Here is a 25,273-nt window from a genome sequence, read left to right as displayed (position 1 = left end):
GGGTTGGTCTAGATGATCTCCTGAGGTCCCTTCTAACCTTGATATTCTATTCTATGACTAGCATTCAAGGGAATAAAATAAATACTTCTTCCAGGGTTTGATATACAGGGAACTTGCTTTCCAGCTTTCTCCAGAACACTGAGCCAGGATCATCTGTTAGGGTCAAGTGGGGGTTCCCCAAACAATCAATTTCCTATGATTGCAGAAGGATGGGCATTGACAGAGCTCTGAGGTCAGATACTCACTACTCCTGCTACTGTCACCTGTCTGTCTCTTTCTTGGAAAGTTCATTTCAACTTTATTGCCCATTTATGTTATTACTTGTGCTGTTCCTTCTGCTCTGGCTAACTTGGAACAGTATGTTTTCATAGCAAAAGATCACCAGCTCAGCAGCCATGTTCTCTTTATCAAATACGTAGCAATGTTAAATGTTTCCAGCAAAGTATATAATCTGGTCTCTAATATTACCAAGGGGTGATACTAGAGTAAATTAAAAATGAGCTAATAGTGCAGTATTTTTGCTAATAAAGGTATCAGACTCTGTGTGCGTGTGCGTGTGTGTGTGTGTGAGTGAGAGAGAGAGAGAGTAAAAAATCATATCTAACACTATGAAGGTAATTGCCATATTACATATCACAGCCCTAGTGTGATCATGATTTAAATATGTTGTGCATCTCAGGTCTCTATAGTTTTGGAAGGATGTAAGAAATATAATAAGGAGGACAAGAAATAGCTGTTAGAACTATTACAGAACTTCAGTGAATATAGCAAATGTGAAATCAGTTTATTGGGTTGGGTTTTCTTTTACAGAGAATTCATAATTTTTTTTCAGCTCACTATCGTATGCTATCTGCAGTATGCATGTTCATGCTTAGTACTCTTCCTAGATTGGTATTATATGTAATAGACCTATAAAGTTGGTATTTGAAGGCTTTCATTACTTATTGGTTAACCATATCAGTAGATGAGGATTTCTTCCAGGAAATCTGGGTTTAATTTTAGGGGATTACCTCTCTCCTTTACTTCTGCCAGATACATTAGTCTCCTGATTTTTTCACTGTGGTGTATACACAATGCTGTAGTGCTATTGCAGATTTCCCTAATATAAAAGCCAAGTCAGTGGTAGGTCATGTAAACTCTCAAATATTCCTGCTCAGAACTTCAGAGACTTGGCTAGCTTGGTATTCCTCTTAAACTGTTTGGTAGGTCGGAATGTATTTTCCAGCTTGTTGGTAGCAGGGATCAAACTTCATTTTTGTAAGACCAGCTTGTTCTACAAAGTAACTTCTCAACATGGTAGCTGTGAGTATGCTTAAAAACAAGTAATATTCATCCATTTATGGGCCTGTTAACTGCAATGTATTACTGGTGTGGAAAAAGTGAATAAAGAAGCGTTATTCCCTGCTTAACATAACACAAGAACTAGGGGTCACCAAATGAAATTAATAGGCATTTAAAACAAACAAAATGAAGTATTTCTTCACACAACACACAGTCAACCTATGGAACTCTTCAGCAGAGGATGTTGTGAAGGTCAAGACTATAACCGGGTTAAAAAAAGAACTGGATAAGTTCAGGGAGGATAGGTCCGTCAATGGCTATTAGCCAGGATAGGCAGGGATGATGTCCCTAACCTCTATTTGCCAGAAGCTGGGAATGGGCAATGGGATGGATCGCTTCATGATTACCCATTCTGTTCATTCCCTCTGGTGCACCTGGCATTGGCCACTATCAGAAAACAGGCAAACTTCAGTGACTATACAGCCAAAGGTAATATTTTCAAGAAGAAGAAAGTTAATTGAATAAAATATTTAAACACTCTACTTGACCTCCTGATGTTGCTAGTTTAGATTTTCACAATGTGCTGTGTTTGTTGGTGATAGGCTGCATCCTTTCTACCAGAGTAGGTAGATCTGAGAGTTGGGAACTGTTAGAGAGTTAATTAAGAACTTAATGCTAGCAAATGAGAAGTGTTTCCCATATGAACTGGATATAGGCAAGTAATTCAAACATTATTAAACTATTTGCTGAATCTTTTTAGCTACCTTTTCATTTAAACAGAAATATTCCTTTGTAACTAGACATTAGGAAATAACCTTTGATTTCCTTTTTTTGGCAAGGATACAATTTTTTTTAATAAAGTATATTGTATCAGCTATAACAAAGCCTCTCTGGAACTTCAGCCAGATCAATTGCTTTGTTAGCTGAATATTCTTTTGCCATTCACCAATAATAATGAATCTTGCCATCATAACTCTTTTGGAGGAAAAATAGTTTGTTTATTTAAGAAATTTTAAGACATCTGTGGGCACTTCATAGTATTATGCTGACTTGGTCCAAAGTGATTTGCTGAGAATAAATGTCTTACAGAATATTTATAACGAAAAATCACATGCTCTATAAAAATAATTCTACATTTATTTCCAAAGAATGCACAACAGGGCCACACATACATGCCAGTAGTCAGCAGAGGGTTCACAAAGTTGCATGTGATATGCCGAGGTCCACCTGGGAGAAAAAAAATGGCTACATTCATCTAACGACACACAGGGGAAAACCTCCATCTTCATTCAGTTTGCTAACTTATCTCTCTATATAAGCAGCCCTCCTTGCACTGTTTTTATGATGTCCTAAGGTGCCTCAGGACCAGGTTTACTTTTCATTTTACTCTAACACATTCACCTGCTGTTTTTTCCATAATTGGGTTTCTCAAGAAAGTATTGTATTCTTGAGGGAAGCCTTTGAAAGATGAAGGTCTATGAAAAGCAGATGTGCAGTATTTAGCAAAATAGTGTGCCCCTATATAGAAAAGGCTCATCTCCAGTCTTTTAAAGTGCAGATCACGGGAACTGGCAGGAACACATTATGTATATCACGCCATTTCTTTTTAGATTTCCTGGAGGCTAGATTTCTTGGTTATTCTCCCCTAGGACTTTTGTTAGCCCACTTATCTGTCTTCCTATCTAATACTACTTCCTGCATTAATGATAATAGTTTGTGTGGTGACATCTCTGCTTTGTGGATTATGGATCTGTTGTGTCCGTAGGATTGTAGAACACTCTCTGTGTTTATATATTTCAAATTGTTCGTTCCTTCCCCTACCAATTCATGTTACCTGTATAACGTTGGTATTGCTGTAAAAAGAAAAGGATTGAATTTAAATGTTGAAAAAATACAGCACTAAGTTAAGGCAAAGATTTTTAAAAACTGGTGACTAAAAGATATACTCTTAAATCTATATTTAGGCACCTAAATAAAGGGACCAGATTTTTAAAACCGTTGACCACCTAGCAGTTTCCATTGCTCAATGTTTTTGAAAATCAGGGCACTTTCTTTAGATATCTAACTATGGATTTAGGAGTATATCCTTTAGTCACCTGTTTTTGAAATCCTTGGGTTAACCATTTCAAGTGCAAAGATACCACAAACTCTTCAGGGTTTGCCTTGGTCCTAGATTTTGTGAGCAGCAGCGATTGGTGTCTTGAATATGCCATTATTGGCTTCTGGATGTGAAAGCAAACATTTTTTTTCATAGTGCACTGTACAAACCACAGATATTTGGAGTTCTGTTGTTTAAGTTTACCAGTAGAGAACCCCATGCATTATCTCTTCTTTGTGTTAAAAAAGCTGTGGTGCAATCAGTGGGGATTTCCTAGGGATCGTTTCAAAAATAAAAGGTAGGTGCATTTTTTTCTATTCACACACAGAAATAAGACCCAGCATGAATTTATTTCATGTCTCCTTGCAGCAAACTGTATTTTTCCTGAATTCCCTGTAATTATAGACAGAGGAGTAAAACAGAAAAGTGACCCAACTAACAGAGAAGGGCTTTACAATATTTTCTTGTTTGTAAATAGCACTTCTTGCTGTGCAAGGTGCCACAAATATCAGAATTAGGATTCTCTTACATGTGCATTTTTTTAAAGGAGCAAACACCAAGGAGATGCTGGTATCACAGAGACTCTCATCAAAGGACACTCATCTAAACTAGGTTCTCATATTTTGTCTTAATCTTTCATTACCACATTCCCCTGATTATTGGCTAAGCTTGTGAAGGCCTTATGCTCAATGGCGTTTCTCTGTCTGTAATGCGATAACTTCTGAACTCTGTGTTCTGTATCAGTCAATTCTAAATGTCAGGAATTGTTCTAGACAGCGATGTACGGAACCCTGTGCATTTTGGTGATGACTGGAAAACTGAAAGTGTGAAAACAGGGAACATACGAAGCCTTGGCCAGTTCTTTAGCACAGTCACAGCTTGAAGCCCTTTTGCAATTGTCTATAGATCAAACTTCTTTGATAGCAACCTTTAATGCCTTCCAGCATAATAGCAGCCCATCTCATCTCTGCTTATCCTCCCAATAGAGTTTAACTTGTTGACACCCTGAATGACTTATCACCCAGTCAGAAAGAAGAATGATGGTAATAGAGGGAATGGAGAAGCATGGGGGAAGGGGGGAATAGGACAAACAGAAGCCCTGGCCAGGGGAGACTGGGAGAACCAGGGGTAGGGAAGGGGGGACGACACATAGAGCTCCTAGCAAGGAGGAAAGCTAGTAATGTGGGCCAGATGGAGCATCTGATGTGGGTGAGGGGAGGAATGAGGGTTCACACAGAGCAAGCGGTCATGGGATAGCCTGCCCCTTTAAGGGCCAAGATGCCTAGGGCTAGCCAATCTTTTTTTAATTAGCACTTCCCTGCCACATGTATGCTGCAGTAGGATTTACAAAAGGAGAAAGCCCAGCATTTAGGAGCTGGTTGAGGAGGAGAGCAGTTGAGCTGGGTTGTAGCTGTAAAGTCAAGCCAAAGGAAGGGGAATGGAGGGAACACAGAACCCTGGCAGGGAGGCCATGAGGAGTTGCAGGAAGTTCCTGAAAAAGAGAGGGACAGGAGAGTGAAACACAAGGAGCTTGTGTGGGGAATGGATGGATGCAAAGAGCCCCTCGTGTATGTAATAAGCTTGGCCTACTGAAACAAAGTATGCGGCCCCTAGTTATTGTGATCCTTTACACACTCTTTTTAGTAGCCATCAGTGGAAATAGTGTAACTCCAAAGGTGGTGCATAATCCTCCTTCCTTTCCAGTGTCATTAATGCAATGGTTTTCAACCTTTTTGCATTTACAGACCCCTACAACATTTCAGATGGAGGTGCAGACCTCTTTGGAAAGATTAGACATAGTCTGTGGACCCCCGGGGTTCGTGGACCACAGGTTGAAAACCACTGTATTAGTTCAATGGTCTTACTTAATGGAGCAGATGTATTGATGTTACTCCTAAATCTTGATCACTATCACCCAATCTACTGTTGGCAGAGCTATACCTATATTTAAAACACTTTCCACTCTTTGATGAAAATCTATGATAACAGCAGTAAGGTAAGCAGATAGATGAAAGAATGTTGTGTAATATACTATCAGGCACAAACATATTTTGTAAGATTAGAGTAATTTTACACACATGGATGCTTTCAGATATGTTTATCTTATATATGTAATAGTAGCAAATTATGTTTTCAGTCCCCTCAGCGTCTGAGTGGGACCTTCCTTGTGTGGTCAATCAAGGCTAAAAGTACATAGCAAAGGGGCTCTAGGTTCTACAAGGCCATCTTAAATGTGCATGGCTGTGTGAAAATTTCCCCGTGAGGCTGAAACCAGATGAAATTTATATGGTTTCAGACCATCAGCAGAAGAGCTTGAATTTATTAGCTTGAGGCACTCTCGGTACCTTATTCCCAGAGTGAAAGAACCAACAGAAGTGGCAGAAACATGACTAAAAAATCTTTCCAAGTCCTGCTACTGGAGAAAGAGAAGGGATAAGCCCTCACTGAAGATTTAGAAGGAGATAACAGGATTAAACATGTTTGGGTAGAGGCCATGAGGCCTCTTGCTTGTCTCCAGAGGATAACTTAAAGTAAGAGATGTTTGGGATATACTCTGCAGCACAGCGAACTACTCCAGCATTAATTATCTGAGTCTGTTACACATGCGTTAATTACAACACTGCATCATATGTGATTCATTTCAACTAGTTGTAAGTGCTTGGGAACAGGAAAAATTTGGTATATTGTAATTACTAAAATCCAAGCTTGCACCTGTCTAATTCCAGAGATGATGTGCTTCTGTTTTCACTTTTATTGCTTCTTGGAAGTCAGTCTCACTCTTAGTAAAGGTAAAATTATTTAACAAAAGGCTTTATATGGCTGCTTTGTAATGCATCAGTTTACAATAGAGGTGGGGGCCTACACCTTTTGCAAACTTAATTCACCAGAGATTTGCTGAACCTCCTGCAAACCAAAACAGGTGAGGTTTGCACAGCTTTGCTAGTGAGCTTGAAGAGTGTTCATACACCCCTTTGTATTGGAATGCACTTGTGCCTAACTGTCCCAGATGAACAGGTTATCCCAGGGGTCTGTTCTAGCCCCAACCTTGTTCAATCTATACATCAATGGCCTGCCACCAACCTAGTCATGGAAGTTTATCTATGCAGATGACATCTGTTGCAGGCTACGGGCTCCAACTTTCTCTGAGCTGGAGAAGATTCTGAGTGATGACATTGCAAAGCTGGCTGACTACTGGAAGATATGGTGCCTTCACGCTAGCCACTTGCAAGGCAGTTTCTAGCATATTCCACCCCCACCATGCCAATGTTAAGAGGAAATTAAACATCATAATGAATAGCCAGAGGCTGAAGCATGAAGCATACTCAGTTTACTTAGGCATGACTCTCTACCAAACACAGATATACAAAAGCCATCTGAGCAAGATAGCAACAAACTGGCAGGTTCTTCATAGGGGGTGGATGCTCCAACCCTAAGGACCTCAGGCCTTGCCACCTCATACTCAATAGCAGAGTACAACCAGTATGGAGCTGGTCAGCATACACCAAACTTATTGGTATTAAACTCAACTCAGCAATGCGCATCATCACAGGAATTCTCTGACCATCCCATTTTCCATGGCTTCCAATTCTGAGCCACATTACTCCTCCTTACATTAGGAGGGAGATTGCAGCTGGCAAGTTGCTTGAGAAGGTACATGCCAACCCAAGCTTGCCCTTGTTCAACAACCTTTTTTAGCTCACCAGCTACACCTCTTTCAATGCTGTCATGCTAGGACGTGTCATCAGAGTCCCTGTGGCAGGAAGACTGGTAATTAATCTCAACCACCAGTCAGTTCCTTGTCAGAGACCCTACTGCCCACCTGCCTGGATTCAACCTGCCACATCATCAGCAGGCCCTTCTTAACTGATTCCAGACTGGGCAAGGCCTCTATGCAGCCAACCAGCACCATTGGGGTCTTCAAGACAGTCCAAGCTGCAGTGGCGATGCAGATCAAACAATGATACACGTTGTTGAGGAGTGACCGCTAACCAAATTCAGCGGTGGGCTCAGAGAGCTTCACTTGACCACTACGAACACTATTGCTAGGCTCTGTGAATATGCAAATGCTAAGTAAAGAACTGCCCCCCAGATCAGTGACAGAGCCTTAAAGGCTAAGGCAGTCATGTGCAGGACACTCCCTGACTGATGTGAGAATTCTGAGGCTGGTTCTTCCACTTCAAGAAAAGTTTCCCACTGATGACTTGTAAGGTTTCCCACCCTGCTGTTTAGCTACCAACTTTCTCTTTTAATCTATGCTGTTTCTGTGAATCACACATCCGAAAGAATGAATGTTCTTACCTCAAATGTGAGAGAAGTACAGTACTCAAACTTGTTTAAACCTGGTATATAATTTACAGCTTATAAATGAAACTTTCAAGTAGGAGCAAGTTTTTTCTCAGTCAGTAGTTTTCAGTTCCTGGACTTTTGATCTATATTTTAAAATAGAACCTTCGTAGCTATTCATTTTAATACTGTGTCAGAAAAGTCCTATTGGAAATATTAAAAATCAGTATAGAACATATTAAATGGATTACCACTGGCTGCGTGATAGATCTCAAAAGGTAGTTGCTAATGGGAACTCCTCAACAAGGTGGGATCAGTAAAGTGCTGAAAGGATCAGTACTCAGCCCAATGCAATTCAATATTTTAAGCAATTGTTTTGAGGAAAATTAAGTAATTACTGATAACATTGGCGATGATACACCGACTGGTGGATTGTAAATAGTAATGAGGACAGATCAGTTTTATATAGAGCCCTCTCTATCACTTTGTAAACTGGTCCTTTACACCAAATATTTGTAATATTTCTTAAAGAACTCTTCGTTAATTTCAAGAGATGGGTGACTTTATTTGAGGAAGGTAAGGAGAAGGGAAATTCATATTTTAACTAGTGATGTGTCCTAATTGAAATGTTGAATCCTTTTTGGATGGATGTCTGCCTCTCTGCAACTTGGCAGCTGTCTTCCTACTGCTATAATCCCAGATCTGAACACTGTTGAACTTCTTGAAACTTTGGGTCTAATTTTGGACTTGAACTTGTTGGCTCAGACATGTCCGTAAACTTAATAAAAATTCTTCATATTAACTTAAAGGGACTGTTAATTTAAAAAGCACGTCATCTGAAAATTTTGTATCTACTGTTATAAATAGACCTGCGTGGCTAATGGATTTTTCACAAAAAAAAAAAAAAGTTTTTTGTAAGATTACTATAACTGATAACATAATAAACCTGTTTCTGTTTCCAGTTTCCTTTGTGCTTTTGACCACATTTTGTGTACACTTTCACTTCTCCCCTCGTTTGTTTCCCCGTTTGTGTTTCTCCTGTCTTTTCCCACAGAAATGGGAGAAAAACATTCTATAAAAAATATGGTTGTCAAACTGTCCCTGGTACACCATTCACTGGTGTGCTAGTGCCTCCTCCCGGGGTCACCCTGGGGATTATCTCTAAAGGCTGCCACCCCAGTCCATGGTTTGAATGCCCTCACTCCGACTCTCTCCCTTTCTCTGGTCTGCAGCTCCTCTAGTTCCAGGACCTGCAACATCCTCCTTGTGACTCGGCCCTCCATGTGGCAATACAGTGTTCCCCCCTTCTGGGGTAGCAAAGTCCCTTCTCCCTAGAAGTCCTAGGCAGTCTTCCCTCTCACTGCCCCATGGTGCTACTCCCTCAGTGGCTGATAGCAGAATCCGGGCCCACCCTCTACTGCAGGTTCCACTCCAGGAACCCTCAGCTTAGCAATTCTGGGCTTTCCTTTCTCAGACCTCAATACTCCTTCCCTGGACTGCTTCCTACCACACCTGGTTCCCCTTCTCACTCTGGGTGTACTAGCTCCAAAACCCTCCTCCCTCTTCATAGGGACTGACTGCTGCCTGCCTTCTTGCAGCCTTTCCCATCAGTCCTTTTACTGCTCACCTCTCCTGGACTTTATACAAGCCCCTCCTGTTCCTGCACAGCTGAACCTGCTTCCAGTTAGCTCCCTGCTCCCTGGTTCTTGCTCCAGGTGCAGCCTGTGAAGTTAATTGACCTACCTGGCCACCTTAGCTCCTGTCAGTTTTGTGTTGGGTGGACATCCCATCACACAAACCACAGATCAGGTATAGTCCCTGAAACTATTTAAAGTGATTTAAAAACAGATGTGAGAGGAGGGAAGAAAACTCCCACAAACTACATTTGAAGTTGATTGTGGCCTTTTAAAATGTCTGGAAGTTGATTTTTATTATTTGTATTATTGTAGTGCCTACAAGCCCCATTTGGTCATGCACCAAGACCCTATTGTGCTAGGTCCTGTATAAACACAGACTAAAAAAGACAGTCCATGCCTCAAGGAGTTTACAGAGTAAATTTAAGACAAAAGACGGTGCAGACTGATAGATGGGGAAATACAAGGAAGTGGTCAGACAAGATTGGTTAGTGTGATAGGTGGTGGTTTCAGGATGCCAGCAACTATGTATCAAATTGAGAAGATTTTCTTTCAAATGGGTGGCAGTGAATACCAATGTGTCTAACTGGGAGTAAGACATAAATAATTGCACCCTGCACATGTTCAGGAGCTAAGTGGTGAAAAAGCAGCAGGGCTACAGTTGTTATCCAACTACAGAATGGAACATTCCTACGGTCTTAAACTAATCATAGGGCTAAGTTTAATGCAATTTTGAAGTAAATTAATTTCAGGTAAATATGTAGGTGGAGGAGACATAACCTATGCAGATATCTGTAAATGGATGATTATAGTGAATTAGGAGGTAATATTGTTGAGTGGACTGCTTAGATTTTCATTAAATAAAAAAGACTGAAGACCCGATTTACCAAAAAACAACTCTTTTACTCAGTTTCAAGTGTTCTAGGTTGTTAAGCTGGTCCAAGATGATCAAATTCTCATTAATCATAATAATTAGAGGTAGATTTACTGAGCATTAGTGCAATTTTCAATCATGCTAATAGTTGTGCAATCCACTATTCATTAATATAAATGAGGTAAATTAAAAACATGACATTATAAAGGAGGCAGAAGCTGCAGGAACTTTCCTGGATCCTTTCAAAATCCCGTTAATTTAATTGTGATAGTGTTTCTCAGGAGCATTTTTTTTCACTTTCTCCATTTTCCAGCAGTGATGGTTCTGCAAGTTGTCTAGTAACCTTTAATTTAGGAACCTGCCCAGCTAACCAGGGACATACTGGCTTCTAACTGTTTGTAACTCTATTTAATTTGTGTGGAGGCCGAAATTCAAGCAAAAGTAAATACAAATTTATCCAAGGTATATTTTCATTTGTGAGACTATTTTCTTGATCTGATCTAATGTTCTTATCCTGTAATTGACAGCATGTGATTGGACTGCTGCACCTGCATGAAGACCCATGAATATTGGTGAGCTTCTATATAGGTGTAACAGTCCACTTGTGAGGATCCCAGCAGAGGATGGGTGTCTAAAAGTATAGTCCCATGTTGTAGTCCCCTCTGCTTTGTGAGTGGAAGAGAGTAATCTCCTGTGGATCTTCAGAGTTTACTGTATGAAACCCTACAGAGTCCATTCTGTAGTTTCTGGTAAAGAAGAAAGGGAATGAATGGAACAGAGGAGTCCGTCTTCCCTGCATACTTCCTTTGTGTCTGAGACTGTCTAAAGAACCACAGACACTGGGAAGCCACATACCACTTCTGCTCTCCACTCCAGATAAACTCTTACCTAATGAACAGTCAGACAGTGTGATCCTCATGGAGTGCTTCACTCTGCTTCTCTCTCCCTTGAATCTCTTGGGAATGGATAGTCTGGAATGTGATCTAATGTCCATTGAAGTCAGAGGGAGCCTTTTTCCATTGATTTCTCTGGACTTTGGATTAGGACGTTGGTTCTTTTGTGGAGTAGTATACTTTGGTGAAAACTTCAGACTTCATTAGGATTCACGCCACCACTTGGTCCCAGTGTGTCAAAAGTCTTCAGATTCTCTTAATGGCCTAGCTGGACCTTGAAGTTCCAGGGCTGAGCCTTACTCCTTAAAATGGTGTTTCGGAAATTTGGAATAAAATAACATACACTAACATTTAACAACGTTAACACATCGATGAAAACTTCAGGAAAGCAGAGATTTTGAATTTAAAGCTTCCTAAGCAAAAATTCTGCATGCCAAATGATAACATATTACTATCTTTCAGAAAGACAAGGTAGAAAATCACTGTCTCTACCTGCTTTCAGATGTCACCAGTCAGATCTGCTAGCGTCTCACAGATATCTCATTTCCTTCTGCATCAGAGCAAGCAGTTTGGCAAAGTTTTCCCCCAAAAAACTTTTGTGGCTCGAGTTTTTGATCAATTTAAATGTAAAGTGCTCTAGCCATCCAATGATTGACCAAAGTAAGGGCAGAAGTGGTTTGTCTGTTGCACAAACATTTTAAAGAGTTTGATTTTTTTTTTTCTGTCTCAGACTGGTATGAAAAGTCAGAATTGCAAAAATATTAATGAACCAAAAATATTATTTTTTCATTTTCAGGTAAATCCAAGTGTTTCATTTTGAGTATGACCTTGTATTTTTTAATTTTTTTTTTCAGTCTAATTAGCTTTATGTAGACAGAAAAAGGAATTTCGAACCAGAAAACTGGAATTTTTTATTTTGAACTTGTCGGTGTTCAATTATGACAATTTCAAAAAAAATTCTGATATTTTATTGAGACAGAATGTTGATCCTGACTGCGTTTAATAAACAGCTTTGATTTTGACAAATCTGCATTTTCTGACCAAAAATAGTAGTTAAAAAGTTCATGACCAGCTCTGTCATGGACTTCATCATTCAATAATATTAAATATAAAAAGTTATATCCTAACGTTTTTGCCAGTGACTGCTTAAGAGTTGTACTCTGCCTTTTGGTACTCACAAGAGGAAGCCAATAGCCTTATGTATGCATTTACCCAATATGTGAATTTCAGGAGACTCCAGATGCCAGGATGGCAGAAGAGTGTGCTACTGGAAAGCAGTACTTGGTGGATAATGCTCTAGAGTGGGAGTCGGGAGACCTGGGTTGTGTTCTAGCCTCTGCCACTCACCTGCTCTGTGTCCTTGGGCAAGTCACCTTATACTTCTGTGCTTTGGTTTCCCTGCTTGTAAACTGGGGGTAATAATACCAACCTGTAAAGTGCTTAACAGGTGTGTTGTAAACAAGACAGGAGAAGTCATTCTTCCACTTTACTCTGCGCTGGTTAGGCCTCAATTGGAGTATTGTGTCCAGTTCTGCGCACCACATTTCAAGAAAGATGTGGAGAAATTGGAGAGGGTCCAGAGAAGAGCAACAAGAATGATTAAAGGTCTTGAGAACATGACCTATGAAGGAAGGCTGAAGGAATTGGGTTTGTTTAGTTTGGAAAAGAGAAGACTGAGAGGGGACATGATAGCAGTTTTCAGGTATCTAAAAGGGTGTCATCAGGAGGAGGGAGAAAACTTGTTCACCTTAGCCTCCAATGATAGAACAAGAAGCAATGGGCTTAAACTGCAGCAAGGGAGATTTAGGTTGGACATTAGGAAAAAGTTCCTAACTGTCAGGGTAGTTAAACACTGGAATAGATTGCCTAGGGAAGTTGTGGAATCTCCATCTCTGGAGATATTTAAGAGTAGGTTAGATAAATGTCTATTAGGGATGGTCTAGACAGTATTTGGTCCTGCCCTGAGGGCAGGGGACTGGATTCGATGACCTCTCAAGGTCCCTTCCAGTCCTAGAGTCTATGAGTCTATGAGATCTATGAACAAAAAGCCCAATCAAAGAGATAATTATTATAATATTATTATTAAACTGCAGGTCAAGGTTGCGATCAGGAGGGAGGACCTCTTCTGGAAGATTCCTTCCCCCCCCTCCTCCGCCTATCATTCGTTTCTTGAGTAGAGGCCTGCAATGGCTACTTTTTTTTAAAGTGACTGAAATCCTTCCTACTGATGCTCTTGGAGTTTGCATTCACTGCAGGGATAAGTCCCAAGAACCTGGTGTGTCCTTCAGTTAACTGGATCATCACTTTTCTAACTTTCAATAAACTTTGTAATGTCAGTGGCGTCTAGACTCAAGATTTTTGAACTGCCAAGATGTTTAGTCTCAATTATTTACTGGTCTGTCCCTTTCTCCCATTCTGATTAACAGAAACTGCCAGCTAGATATGACCTTGCTTCTAAAAGCCTGTGTCCAAATTAACCCTTAACTATGCCGTGTTCTATTTCTGGGTGGCTGAATGCACATAATATGGTTGTGATTAGCTGGATCACATTCAGGGGTATACACACCCTTAAATCCAGAGCAACACCTAATCCATACTCCAAGTTATAAATCATCATGTGACAAAAATATCATTAAGAGAAAGCTGAGGTGTAACATGTTCATCAGCCACTGGGCTTCTCCCACAGCAGCAGGCTGTGAAATAAGATCTACCTTCCATTGGAAGCTCCTCAGGAGAGACGGCATAGGCTTTGTCTCCCTTACTTTGGGTAAGAAACAGTCTGATCTTTACTCACTGCTGTAAATTCTTTCAGACTGTCCCTTTACGTGTAATTTTTGTGTACTTTTTCAACTATCTTATGAAAAATGTAACTGGAGGTAACCTATTTAGTACAAGCAATTATTCAGCTGTGCTAGATTCAGAACATCTTGCTTTGATTTTCTGAGACTTTTCTTCCCCCCCACCACTAGCTTTACAATAATTTATTACCTGTTTGATGTACCATACAGTAGGCAAGGTGTTTTTTTTTTAATTTTAGTATATTGGTATGATTGCAATTACTGGCTAGATTGGTGGGTCCAGAAATCAAACTGCAGTCTTACAAGTTCAGTGGGTTATCTAAGCTCATACAGTGCTTATTCAGAAACCCTGCCAGGCTTCACATATTATTTAATCAGTGGCAAACACCTTACAATCAATGAAGCAAATAGAGTCTTGCGGGAAGTGGGCACAACTCCAATGACAGTTTGTTTTAATGAGCAGGGTGCCTGACTCTAACGAACAGAACCAACACTGCACCTTCCACTCTCCCGCAGCCCTTCTGAAAAATCATAGAACTAATGAGTCGTATGCATAGAAATAACAATTCATCACTTGCACCTCTACTGGGGTGCCCCCACTCATTTTTTTCTTTTTTGGCTGTAAAGTATCCATCACACTTTTGTTATTGTGCAAAGACACAATACTAAGTATCCTTTAAAACCGCAGAGGGTGGGAGTTTTGATCAGATCTGATGTCCTTGAATCAGTTTAAAACTGAATAGCTCATATATATGGTTCAATCCTGCACTGTGCTGGGAATACTGGCTGTGATCCAGCAAAGTGCTTAAACACATACTAAACCTTAAGCACGCAAGTGGTGATGTTTAAGTCAATGGGGCCACTTGCATGCATATATATTTCGCCGGATGGTCAGAATGATCAGCACAATGCAGGATGGATCTCATACACAGTACAGATGCTCCTAGTTTAAAACGCACACATACTTGGAACTGTTTCAGTCATCAGGTGCCAGGCATGCACAGATTAATCAGGCCAGAATTGCCCTATCTCTATTTGTTTTAATGAACCTATATCAAATGCAGGGTATGTTTTTATTAGTATCACTGCTGAAGGTTCCTTCTTTACATTATGGTTGAGATGCTTAAACAGAGTGTGAATGAACTACATTGTACTTACTTGGCACTAAGTATATGAAGGGCTTATTTTTCAGGACCACACACTTTTATACAATTTTGAAAACAAATTTGTTAGTCTCTAAAGTGCCACAAGTACTCCTGTTCTTTTTGCGGATACAGACTAACATGGCTGCTACTCTGAAACCTTTGAAAACAGAGTATTTCCCAGTTAGAATTAAAATCTAGTTGTAAAATTCTGTATTTTTAACCCAGAGACATAAGCAAATTCTTGATAGTATTAACATTTACATGGAGAAGAATGATTTATATCAGACTACAGCTGTTAACTTGTAAAATATCTAAATGAATATATAAAGCCTAATTTATGTAGTGAGTTGCTTTTATAACACTTTTGCCCAGGACTGTTTGTATCACATTTTATGGTAAATGTTGCTTTTGTATAGTTTCTCTAATCTACACTTGCCTCTATTTTAAAAGGTATTTCTTAGACCCTTGGCTATCGTAGGGAAATAGCTGTGATTTAAGATGTCAACTTTGCCATTATCATCAAGTGGCTGCATAACAACGATTAATCTTTTTTTTTTATGGATGTGCTCTGACTAAGATCACAGTATTATTGGATGTGGATGGATGGGTTGAAATTTGAGAAAGTGACATAGGTAACAGATAGGCTTCAGGAACAGCTTAACAAAGTTATCACCTTCACCTCTTTCTCGCATTGGAAGTGGAAACGGGTGAGCCCTAACAAAAATATTTGGAGTTGTGGGTTGTAAAATGACGTGCAGCATCCTTTTCTAAAAGTATGAGCAAATGAATGCTGCTTGCTGCAGCTAGAATCTTTAATGGTACAGAAATGAGGGTGCACACGCAATGCCTAATGTACATAAGTAAATCAAAAATTTGAGAATGTTCGTGTGTGCGTTCTATTTACGGACTTCATGAGTGTGTGCATGTAAATAGTACCTCCTTTGCACACCACTATTGCAAATTTGGTCCTGCATGTGTTAGCTATATAAACATTTTTAATGTTATACATTTAACAAGTAAAACCAAAAACAAGTATACACTTTTACTCTATCACTTAAAATCCAGTTGTCCTTGAAAGAGTTGATATTAGGGTGACTTCACCACACGCTAAGTGGTAGGAGGCATTGTCTGGCTTGTTGGAAAAGGTGTGTGGCCCCTAAAAGGGCAAGAGAGCCGGAGCGTGACTTACTGTGGCTGCTTCATACCAGATCAGTATTGGGGTCCCTAATCCATCTGCCCCCCACATGACCAGAAGGGCAATGGTGACTGTTTGTGTTCACGCCAGTGCAGGAAAAGCCCATTTTCACCTGGACCAAGTGGAGCAGCACTCATCCTCCCACCCATGGAAGTAGTTAAAGACCAGGTTTTGTCATGAGCCGCTGTGGGTGTTATGCTAGGGGCATGGCAAGGTGTGTGGGAGGGTTCACCTTCCTCAGAATGGGCTGCGGGCTTAGTTTGGGCAAAAAATGAAATGAGGGTTAGGTTATGATGTTGCAAGGCATTATGGGGCCGATGTACAGAGCAGGTATCCTGTAGGGAAGGAATATGGTGATCAGATAACATGGATTGGTAAAGGATTTAAAGGATGTATTCTTTAAAGGAGCAGAAATGGGGGATTGGGGCTCCTATTACTATACAGAAGGGACTCAACCCCCCCTCCATTATAGCCCCCCTTTAACACTCGTTTGAGGGGAAGGGGACATCCCAGCAGCAGGTTGACTGCAGACCAGGGTGGGTAAAGGAGAACGGCTGACAGCGGTCCCCTCGGGTGTATTTAAATGATGATGGAATTCTAGCACTGTACAGTGTTATCTCCTGGTATTACCAGGCATTTAGAAATAAAGTTGCGGCCTAATTAAACTACATCCAGTGCCTTCTGTCCTCCTTCTAGCATAGCCAGACAATGACTCTGAGGTGAATCTTATCTTATTCTCAGCTAGAACTTCAATATCAAATTTGTGCTGTTTAACAACACCAGACAAGATTTTTCTAATTTGGAAGCTCAGCCTGATATCTGAAAATCATGCTGTGCCGGTAGTGTTCCCATGGATAAAAGGCATGGGATTCTGTTGTAATTAATTCAAAACTTTTAGGTAATGTGCTGGAAATAGGCAGGCAACTTACAATCTCTCTGGCTTTCTAACTCCCACGGATGACTAACATGGACAGCAATGCTTAGTGTCGGCACATGAGATCTTCCTAAAGCCTGTGCTAAATTCTGCAGCCATGGAGTGATTTACTCACTGGGCTGCAGTGATCTGTTTTCAGATTTCTTTGTGATCTATCTTGATTCTGCAGTAAGAACTTCTCCAGTTTTCTCCCTGTTTTCTCCTTCTTGCAACATTGGCTCTGTAGCGCTGATAGAAATAACAGCTTCTTGTTGCGCAGTATAGATAAACTGACCAGATTAGCAAAGATGCAAGAATAACATGAATATGGAGAAAGGAGAACCTATTTGGATAGACACTTTAGGTCAAATTTACCCATGTGGAGAGCCAGAAAAAAGTCTGTTCATCGCTTTGTCCCACTTAACCCACTCAAAATAGAGCTTAAGCAGTGTATAGTCCTGGCATTGGCCCTTTAAGCTGGGGTGAATTCCACACTTTCTGATCAAAATTGCTGTCATTCAATTGTTCTTGTAAAGGAGTGCGTTTCTTCTAGGGATTAAGTTCACATTTTCTGCAGAGGAGCCCAGGGATAGAAGCAAATTCCCTCGTGGTGGAATCAGATCTATTATTAACCCAACAAGTGCAGTATAATACTCCCCCAAAATGAAGCTGGGTTTATAACTGCTTTTCCACATATTTTTTCACCATAATCAGTGTTTTAGGGTGATGGTTTACATCTTATCCTCCTCAGAGAATAAGACTTTTTTTAAAAAATGCCAATCTGAGCATTCATTGCCTCTAAGATTTCATTTTATTCGAATAACCTAGATGTGTTAACTGGGTTGCTCAAATATAATAATAAATATTTGCCTTGTGGTAATGCCTAGGGGGGCCCAGTCATGCCTTAGTGCCCCATTTATAGTCCAGTGTTTAAGATATTAGCTTAGAATTTGGGAGATCCAGGTTCAATTCCTTGCTTTGCCATGGACTTCCTGTATAATCCTGGGCAAATCACTTAGCCCTCTCTGTGCCTCAATTCTCCATCTGTAAAATGGGTATTATAATAGTTCCTTACCTCACAGGAGAGTTGTGAGGATCAAAATCTTAGACTGGGAAGTGCTATGAGATCTACAGCTGAAAAGTACTAAATAAGAGCTAGGTATCATTTTGTTCAGTGCCTAGCACAATACACATAACAAACATATGGTCCCTGCCTTGATGAGATTACAACACCAAACTAAGAGAAGAGTTGATGATAGCTATTTTGATCATCACCAACTATACTCAACTGCAGTATTAAACTTATACACAAACAAGTAAAACATCTCATCACGACAATAAAACATTGCAAATAAAACAGTTGAGGCTGAATACTGGAACACTGGTATACAAGAGCACTGCAAGCTTTGCCTCCCAATCTTTAGTGAGTATTTAATAAAGAAATGAGATAATTAAGGATACAAAATTTAATTGTAGCAATGTACATAGTCCTAGTGATTAGCAAGAAACACAAACGCCTATTTGAAGAGTGCAATGGGGTTTATACCAAGCTACTGCTTTAGCATTCAAGCCTGTATCAGTGAGCTTGTTTAACAGGATATTATGATATATGAAGCTGAAGGCTTTTGAGTAGTAAAAATGACTTCTGTCAATTCATCTTTGTATATGGCACTTGATAGCTCATTCACAACTTTTAATTATATTGTCATGGTTGAGGGACTCAAGCAAAAACCAGGCTGATAGTCATGGAATCTCTCATTAAGTAAAATATCTCAATTGCTGCTAGATTTGTATAAAATTCCATTCAAATGTATTGTTTCATACAAAGGAATAAGGTTAGCTCCCTTTCACGATACAGTCACACATTCTCAGAGCAGAGATATTCATAAGGCATTTGCTAGCTGGAAACGCAGACTGCTCCTCTCACACATATAAAGCCTTCTCTACTGTCATCCAGTTAAAAAGAGAAAGAGGTGTGTCTCCTCTGTATAAATCCTGAAGAGTAAATTTTGGGGTGTTTTCTTGGTTCCAAAGACAAATGGACTCTTTTAAAACTGACTCCACCCCTAAAGGATATAAATCAGCTGCAAAATATTAGATTCTTACATTTTGTGTGGAACACTGAAGAAATACATTTATAATTAGGGCCATCATTTGTTACTTGGACAGCTGGTTCAGTGCCCACATCCAGAACAAGATATGGCAGCAGTGGAGCCGAAGTTTTTAGTTTCCATCTCTACAACAATGAGAGAGTGTGCTTAACTGGCCATCCTCCAGAAGACTTTAACTGTACTGGAGGAACATTCCATCCATCAGAGATGTAAGACAGAAGCCTGCAGAGCCTTAAAACACAGCCTGGTCCCTACTGATGTCAATGGACTCCCATTGACTTCAGTGGACATTGGGTTGGTCCCAGTGGTAAAGTGGGCATGAAAAGGTTAACTGGGATACTCAAGTATTATGCGTTGGAGCAGGGCTGGATTAACACAGGTTTCTTAGGGGCTGCAGCCAGGGGCCTTGGATTTTTAAGGGTCCCCAAAATATGTCATTTACTGCGCTCTTCTTCAATGAGTGGCTATGGGCCAGATCTGTCCACAAGGGATTTGGCCCCCTGGAGTCAGCTGTTCCCTCCTGGCTCCTGGGAAGCTACAACCAATCAGAGTGCTCAGGAAACAGCAGACCTCTCTCTCTCTCCCTTAAGCAGTCTAGCCTGTTTGTCACAGGAGGGGACAGGGAAGGAGTGGAGGAGCTGCCCCTGCTCACAGGAAGGCAGGAGGGAACAAAAAACGCCCTGCTGCTCAAGGACGCTCCCTTTACACCCCAACCCCCATAACACCCATCCTGTGAAGGGCATGGAGGGTGAAGAACCTCTGTACTTCCTCCCCAGGGAGGACCCTACTGCAGCTCCCCTCCCAGCCTGGGAGAGGGGGCTAAAGATCCACAGTAGGCTCAGAGATGAGGCTGGGGGAGGGCACAGCTGATGGAGGGGGGAGGCTGGGTAGATATGAGAGCTAGAGAAGTGGGGGGCTAGATGGCAGAACTGACAGGGGCTGAAAGGGTTAAATTGACCGGGCAGATGCACATGGTGTATTTCCCATTTTTTATCATCAGGCCATGTGTTTAATTCAGAAAGTTTTAATTTACATTTAAACACATTGGAGCTAGTCCATGTTGATACACTTCAACTTAACAGAGGTACACTTTTAATCAGGTGCTTAATCAGATACTTATGCAACATAAAGTAATAAGTAATTAGTTAACTTGACTGAGTACTGCTAAGTACTTTTATTGGGAGGGGAGGGAAGATGGCACAAGCGAGTGTCAAAATTTCAGGCAATAAAAAAAGGGAAATAAGATGTCCGATCATTTCTCGTGAATTTAGCTTCTAATTTTAATTAATCTAATTTAGTTTAGTACAATTAATATGAATATACTGATTTAATAGTGTTACAGGGTTTTGGATAACTGCAGAATTTTGCTGGACTGTTGCCTATTGGCATACTTAACCTTTTATTACGAGATTAATAAATACAGTCTTGAAAGGCTGAGACCTCTGGCTGGTAGCAGTCTCACAAAGAGCAAACACCGGAAGAGTCCTTTGGCCCTAGAGCATGTCCTTGGACCCTCCAAGATGAACAATTTTTCAAGGTACAGTAGTTGGGAACCCATGCAGCAGTGACCTAAGGAGGCTGATAACATAGGGAATCTAATGTATTTCTTGTATTAACTTACTGATAATTGACTGAATTATTTGGTACTTCTCAGAGATGGGAGATTTGTAGAGTGGCATTAGGAACCAAACTAGAACTATTAAAAAAGGATCCAACTTTGCTATTCAAGGATAAGCAGGTATTGTACATTTAGATGCACTAGTTGCATGTGAATATATATGAAACCAGTAGATAAAGTAACAAGAATTAGAAGTTCTAAATAAATCTGGCTGAAAATTTTTGGACAAATAGTTTATTTACCAAAAAAGTGCAGTTTCAGTCTACCCAAAACTATTTGTGAATTTGGCATGACAACAGTGGTGGTTGTGTTGCACACTTACTTTATAACACTCAGTCCAGTGGTTATGTCACTCACCTGGAATATGAGGGTTGAATTTGCCCCTGCCTGATGTGGAGAAGGGATTTGAAATGGCTCTCCCTCATTGTAGGCAATGGCCAGAACCCCTGGGCTACAGGATAGACTGGGGTGAGTTTCTTCTGCTGAATGGTCAGTGACAGAACCTCATGCTCTAGGTGTCTCTAAACCTTTGACTGCCAGATGCTGGGACTGGATGATAGGGGATGGATCACTGGATAATTGTCCTGTTCTGTTCTTTCCCTCTGAAGCATCTGGAGCCTCCTACAGTCAGAAGACAGAATACTGGGCTAGATGGAACATATGTTAGACCCAGTATGGCCATTCTTATGTTCTTATGTTATAAACCTGTTCCACATTGTATAAAATACTTGAATAGTCATTGGGCCTGAGATAGTGAGAATGATGATAGCCTGGTGACTGGGCTCTCACCTGGGGAGTGGGAAACCCAGTTCAAGTCTCTGCTCCAGTGACTGTTCAATTTGTTTGTAAATAGTAGAGCAGTTTCAACAGGAGACGCTGCAAAATACTTACACCAAAATGTCCCATAACCCATTGTGCAGGTTGCAGTCTTGCAATGTGAGAGCCCCAAGTTCAAATCCCTTTTCTACTTCAGGCAAAAGTGGAAATTGAACCTCGGTCTTCTACATCCCATGTGAGTGCCATAACCACTGCACCAACACTTCCTCCAGTTCCTGTTTTGTGAATCTAGTCATGCGTGTGTGTGTTTTACTTTCATATTAAAAAGTGCCTGGGAAAAAGTGCAGTGGTTCGTTTTGGGCGAAACAAATCATTTCATTCAACCTGAAATCCATTTTTTGCTAACTTTTTCAATTTGCCAAAGTTTTGTGGAATTTTCCAGCTCAGTTCAGGTCTAATCCATTTCCTCCATCCAGCCCCTCCCCCCCACCTAACAGTGAACTGGAAATTTCGTTGTTTCCCCTTCTCCAGCCATCCGCACACTAAACCTAACAACTGGAATTAGACCAAAGTATTACAGCCCTCAAGCACCTAACTATTGTGTGCCACAGGAGGAGATCAGGAGGAATGGAGGTACACCAATTCTCAAGGTCCTGCAGTGACAGGGAAATAAATGAGGGATACCCAGATGATGCCATTCTTTTCCTTATAGACAAAGTTAAAGCACTAAATCGAATCAGTCTAGACTCTATATCAGGCCACATCAATTAAGCATCCAGGTCCTAGATGAATCGAGTTTTTCTGCTTCTTCCATCAAATTAAAAATATATGAATGTAGCTGAGCAGGATAAAACAGTATTTTTGACTCTAATTATCCAAAATAGATTCTTAGAAATGTGGAAAGAATTTGTTTTAGCTAAGAAAAGCAAGTATATAATCTAGATAAATACATACCTTACCATTCTGGAAGATCACTTGCTATGCTGCTATATTTCCAATCCCTATAATAAAATGACAAGTTGCTACAAATTGCTACTACAGTATGTGGCACAGATATAGATGAGAGAATTTTCCTCCTCTTACAGGGTCTCCTGTCTGAGAGCACTTGTGAAAGCTCCCCACATGAGACAAATGTAATTATAGCCACTTCCTAGGGGAAGGGGAAGCAAAGAAGGATCGGAAGACTCCATCACTCCAAGGGTACCAGAGAGACTTCAGTGTTTTGATTTGGAGCTTATTCTCCATCACAGCCTCCTAGGAAAACAGTCTTATTGCCCTGTTTCAAGCCACAGCTGAAATGAATGTGGATATGCAAGTGGGTATATCCTTGGTATATAAGAAAAGCAGCTGAGGTTGAAATAGTATTTCTGTAAGTGCTCTGTGATTTTAGAAATCCCTTCTTACCTTGCTTGGAAATAAGTCAAATCTGTTCATCCTTAGGGCTAAGCCCACCTTTTGGGTAGGTCTGAGTAGGAGTGGGTTTTGGAGTTTGCAATGGGGAGCAGCTAGTTTTGTACAGAAAAAGGATGTTGGAGTTTTTATTGCTGTTTCTGTCTTTGGTTGATTACATTTTTTATGATCTGGCAGTGTGTCTGTATCCTGGGATAGATGTACTTGAGATGTCTGAAATTAAAAAAAATAAAAATAAAAGAAGACACTACTGGATATTGTTGACATGCAGTTGTCTAGTTTGGACTCAGAAAACAGCTCTGTAGATGGTGGGTGAGTTTTTCTATGTTTGATTGAAACATAATAGCAGCAGTAAATGATGCTTTTTGCAAAAGAAGGAGGTGGACTCCAACCATGTGTACTAATGGTTGGCATAGTAATATGAAATTCAAATAGAAAAAAAACATTTACTGGGCATGAAACCAGAAGCAACAGTTCAGCTAAAAGTTCATCTCTCCATGAAATTTTTAATCTGCCATTTTGGAAGGGATTTTCTAATAAAGTGCTTTGCCTGACTAACCTGCACTATTCTTCTGAAAAGGAAAGTAATCTGACTTGTTTATTTGACTGTAATAGATGACTGAGATATTTTCTTTTGTCTTGCTGTACATTTATTGCATTTTGCATATAATCAGACATAGTTATGAGACATATGATTTTATATTAGAAGATTAATTTCACCTTAACTTCTTTTTTTTCAGGATATATTATTCTAGATACTTCTTGATCAGTCTTTGATTAAGGTGTCTGGTGATATACAGCACAGAGTAATACTCAATTCGACATGTTTTGGCGTGAAACCTGTGTTATCCACAGCACAGTACATGCAATACGGCCCATTTTAACAAGATAAAGTTATGTTAATAGTGGCAAAAGCAAATCAGCTGTTTTCTTACAATAGGATGGGCTAATGACCACATTTATATCATGGATTATTTGTCCATTTTGGCAAATTAAAGATGACAGAAAGAGGATTGAATAATGGGATTCACAGACCTCCATTTGGGTTTGAAATGTAGTCAGCAGAACACATCTGTTTGCCAGAACACAACAGTAGGGCAGAACATTCTATGGGAAATAGTTATTTTATGCCAACGTGAGACTGTACTGCCTGTGTGCAATGTGCCATTCTGAATTTGTAACTTCTCTCTGAAACTGCTTGATTTCAGATGAATAACTTGTTGCTCAGCTAGTCGATAACATCCTTTGCAACAGGTTAACATCAAACCCATTAAGTGATGAGCTACATTTTATCAAATAGCTTGCCTGGGGCAAGTTTAAGCTTCCCAAAGCAAATGGCTGTGCAGTTGACCTATGCTGCTTTAACAACATCTCCAGCTGCTCTGTTTGTGTGCCTATAATGTTCTCTGACATTTGCGTTGTATGTGATACCACCATTTGCTGGCCCATAAAGACCCAACAGAAGCTCGTGTAGTATCATGTACAAGAAAATAGATTAAATGCCTCATTAGAGGAATACATCTCTGCTTAGTCCTTTGCCAGGTTCCAGTCATTCTTTTGGTCTGAATCATTCTCTGTGAAGTAGCGCAGCATGGTATTGGTCTGAGAAAGGATGAGCCATGTTTTGCCCTTTTGGTCTGAGTTTCAAGTTGGAAGGTTGAAGTCTGAGCCTGCCATGGGAAAATGGAGAAACTGTTTTGATTTCTTGCACAAATGGAGGCCATGATATCTGGAATTTGAAATGAAGGACAAACATAAGCCCTACCTTATATAATGTTTGGCCTAGGCTTCTATTTCAAAGTATTTCATGGACATGTATTGCTGCAGTTCTTCTGGCTGTATGTGATGAGCTGGGAGCCATATCAAACACTAGTCATATCACTGTACTGCCAAACAATTACTTGATAATCCATGTCAAGGTCAATGGTTTCTGACCTTTCTTAGATGGAGCCATGCCCATTTAATTGATTGGCATACATCTCCATCTCATCTTTTTCCTATGTCTCAGCCTTCACCCTCCTTTTCTCTCTTGCCTTTTTCTTTCTGGTAATTTCTATTCTTTCTCCTCTTGAGGTTTTTTTCCTTCATTTTTTAAATTTATCTTTCAACATTTTAAAATCTCCTTTCCTTTTCCTCCTCCCTTCTGGGTTCCCACTATCCACTAAACCACATGCTCCTTGAGATGGATAGAGGTCATTTATTGCAAGCATTTATGTGTGAAAGAGATAATTTGACCTTTAGA

At 40.2% G+C, this 25,273-nt stretch overlaps 1 protein-coding gene across 3 annotated transcripts in view; it reads left to right on the top strand.

The window, feature by feature from the left end:
- NAALADL2 (N-acetylated alpha-linked acidic dipeptidase like 2) overlaps nucleotides 1-25,273 on the top strand; it is a 921,662-nt gene that overhangs the window by 307,070 nt on the left and 589,319 nt on the right. The window lies entirely within an intron of this gene.

This window comes from Gopherus evgoodei, chromosome 9 (genome assembly GCF_007399415.2).
Source record: "Gopherus evgoodei ecotype Sinaloan lineage chromosome 9, rGopEvg1_v1.p, whole genome shotgun sequence".
Lineage (NCBI taxonomy): Eukaryota > Metazoa > Chordata > Testudines > Testudinidae > Gopherus > Gopherus evgoodei.
The sequence above is the reverse complement of the archived record's forward strand: the minus strand, read 5'-3'. Positions and strand labels throughout refer to the sequence as shown.